We start from the raw sequence: 3,816 nt of genomic DNA, 5'->3' as shown, positions 1-3,816 counted from the left end.
GTTAGGTATTGCATTGATGTATCTTCCTAAATAAAAAATATTCTTATCTACGATCCGTTAAACAGTTGAATACATATTTGAAATTTAAAAAAAAGGTCAATGTAAGATCTGCGAACTTGTGATGTATAAACAAGTGATTTTATTGGTAAGTCCCGAAACCCAAAGGATCTATGCGAATGGTGTAGTCGTCTCAAAACCCAGTGTACGATGTTGTTTATGACTCTGATCTGTGGACCTGCTCCTATGGTTGAATACATATTTGAAATTTAAAAAAAAGGTCAATGTAAGATCTGCGAACTTGTGATGTATAAACAAGTGATTTTATTGGTAAGTCCCGAAACCCAAAGGATCTATGCGAATGGTGTAGTCGTCTCAAAACCCAATGTACGATGTTGTTTATGACTCTGATCTGTGGACCTGCTCCTATGGTTGAATACATATTTGAAATTTAAAAAAAGGTCAATGTAAGATCTGCGAACTTATGATGTATAAACAAATGATTTTATTGGTAAGTCCCGAAACCCAAAGGATCTATGCGAATGGTGTAGTCGTCTCAAAACTCAATGTACGATGTTGTTTATGACTCTGATCTGTGGACCTGCTCCTATGGTTGAATACATATTTGAAATTAAAAAAAAGGTCAATGTAAGATCTGCGAACGTGTGATGTATTAACAAATGATTTTATTAGTAAGTCCCGAAACACAAAGGATCTATGCGCATGGAGTCGTCTCAAAACCCAATGTATGATGTTGTTTATGGTTGTTTGTAAAGGATCGATGCGACACATGCATGGTGTCGTCTTTTGATAGGTATTGCATTGATGTACTTCAATAAGAATATTCTTACTGATGTACAAATCAACAGAGGATCCTGAATATAAAACAGGTAAGGGAATGATATATTTTCTTGAAGGGGAAAGACAGGTCAAATAATGCACTGAGTGTCAGGAGTGATAATTTTTCGATTTTTTCTTAATTTCATATTAGGGGAAATGACCAAAATATTCGTCAGTCCATACTATAAAAGCAATAGTTGTCTGAGTTTTTGAATCAGTTCTAAACAACGACAAAAATTAACAGCGGTACAATTCTCCCACGTCACATCATGTCAGTATTACCATTCAACCTACCATTAAACACAAAACCTTATAAGGGTTTATCGACGCTAGAAAAAAAAAAAGAAGTATAGAATTCTGGCAGCCAGAAGAGTACTTACCCGTTATGGTAATAGAATTGATTTGGAGTTGGAGGACGTTAAGGTAAGTTTTTTGAAATAGTTTTTTTTGTAATTGACATTTTATTTAAAAATTTTATTCTTTAGGTTTTCTTGCCTCAACAAATAGAAGAACAAATGTGGGAAGAAGGTGTAGCTGAACTACATAAGCTCTGCCTGGAGGTGGTGGAGCCGTACGGTTCCTCATTCCGCGTCGAGTTTCACAAAGATGAACAGCTTGAACAGCAACAACAACAACAGTAACAACAACAACAACAACAACAACAACAACAACAACAACAACAACAACAACAACAACAACAACAACAACAACAACAACAACAACAACAACAACAACAACAACAACAACAACAACAACAACAACAACAACAACAACAACAACAACAACAACAACAACAACAACAACAACAACAACAACAACAACAACAACAACAACAACAACAACAACAACAACAACAACAACAACAACAACAACAACAACAACAACAACAACAACAACAACAACAACAACAACAACAACAACAACAACAACAACAACAACAACAACAACAACAACAACAACAACAACAACAACAACAACAACAACAACAACAACAACAACAACAACAACAACAACAACAACAACAACAACAACAACAACAACAACAACAACAACAACAACAACAACAACAACAACAACAACAACAACAACAACAACAACAACAACAACAACAACAACAACAACAACAACAACAACAACAACAACAACAACAACAACAACAACAACAACAACAACAACAACAACAACAATAACAACAACAACAACAACAACAACAACAACAACAACAACAACAACAACAACAGCAACAACAACAACAGCAACAGTAGGAGCAACACCAGCAGCAGAAACAACAACATCAACTACAGCAGCAACAACAACAATGTGTGTTTGTTCGTGTAAAAAAATAAAATAATAAAGAAAATTCTGTCAATTAGATTTTTTAAATTTATTTCTTTCATTTTATTCCATACATTTTATAGGATTTCGTTTTTATTTATCCAGGAGTTGTGTTCTGTTGGAAATCCCAACCACTTAACAAAAACTTTATTGCCTTTTACAAAAACTTTATTGTAGAACTTTTTCTACCAGAAATACATCTTCACTTTTTGATTTCATTAATTCTGCATCATAGAAACCGCCTTGTACGGGGTTTTCTTTCAAAATCTTTAAGAAGATATGTTATAGGGTTAGTTTCTTGGTGGTGGAGCCGTACGGTTCCTCATTCCGCGTCGAGTTTCACAAAGATGAACAGCTTGAACAGCAACAACAACAACAGTAACAACAACAACAACAACAACAACAACAACAACAACAACAACAACAGCAACAACAACAACAACAACAGCAACAACAACAACAACAACAACAACAACAACAACAACAACAACAACAACAACAACAACAACAACAACAACAACAACAACAACAACAACAACAACAACAACAACAACAACAACAACAACAACAACAACAACAACAACAACAACAACAACAACAACAACAACAACAACAACAACAACAACAACAACAACAACAACAACAACAACAACAACAACAACAACAACAACAACAACAACAACAACAACAACAACAACAACAACAACAACAACAACAACAACAACAACAACAACAACAACAACAACAACAACAACAACAACAACAACAACAACAACAACAACAACAACAACAACAACAACAACAACAACAACAACAACAACAACAACAACAACAACAACAACAACAACAACAACAACAACAACAACAACAACAACAACAACAACAACAACAACAACAACAACAACAACAACAACAACAACAACAACAACAACAACAACAACAACAACAACAACAACAACAACAACAACAACAACAACAACAACAACAACAACAACAACAACAACAACAACAACAACAACAACAACAACAACAACAACAACAACAACAACAACAACAACAACAACAACAACAACAGCAACAACAACAACAGCAACAGTAGGAGCAACACCAGCAGCAGAAACAACAACATCAACTACAGCAGCAACAACAACAATGTGTGTTTGTTCGTGTAAAAAAATAAAATAATAAAGAAAATTCTGTCAATTAGGTTTTTTAAATTTATTTCTTTCATTTTATTCCATACATTTTATAGGATTTCGTTTTTATTTATCCAGGAGTTGTGTTCTGTTGGAAATCCCAACCACTTAACAAAAACTTTATTGCCTTTTGTTTGTAGAACTTTTTCTACCAGAAATACATCTTCACTTTTTGATTTCATTAATTCTGCATCATAGAAACCGCCTTGTACGGATTTTCCTTCAAAATCTTTAAGAAGATATGTTATAGGGTTAGTTTCTTGGATTTTTCTTATTTTAAAGATCTCAGTTGTCCAGTTCGGGGGTGTATCCCTTTTCAAATACATGTTTATATTTGCTGATTCTTACTTTATCACCGACCTTAAATTTTTGTTTAATTATTTCTCTTTTCTTGCTTTTGAAAAGTGGTAATATAGATTTTGAATTTTTCTTCGTTACATCTGCGGGA

General features: G+C 33.8%; 1 pseudogene; it reads left to right on the top strand.

The window, feature by feature from the left end:
• Positions 1–1,327: 1,327 nt before the first annotated feature.
• LOC129907132 (GATA zinc finger domain-containing protein 10-like) lies at positions 1,328–3,242 on the top strand (annotated as a pseudogene).
• Positions 3,243–3,816: the final 574 nt, after the last annotated feature.

Source organism: Episyrphus balteatus, chromosome 1, assembly GCF_945859705.1.
Source record: "Episyrphus balteatus chromosome 1, idEpiBalt1.1, whole genome shotgun sequence".
Taxonomy (NCBI): Eukaryota; Metazoa; Arthropoda; class Insecta; order Diptera; family Syrphidae; genus Episyrphus; species Episyrphus balteatus.
The sequence above is the reverse complement of the archived record's forward strand: the minus strand, read 5'-3'. Positions and strand labels throughout refer to the sequence as shown.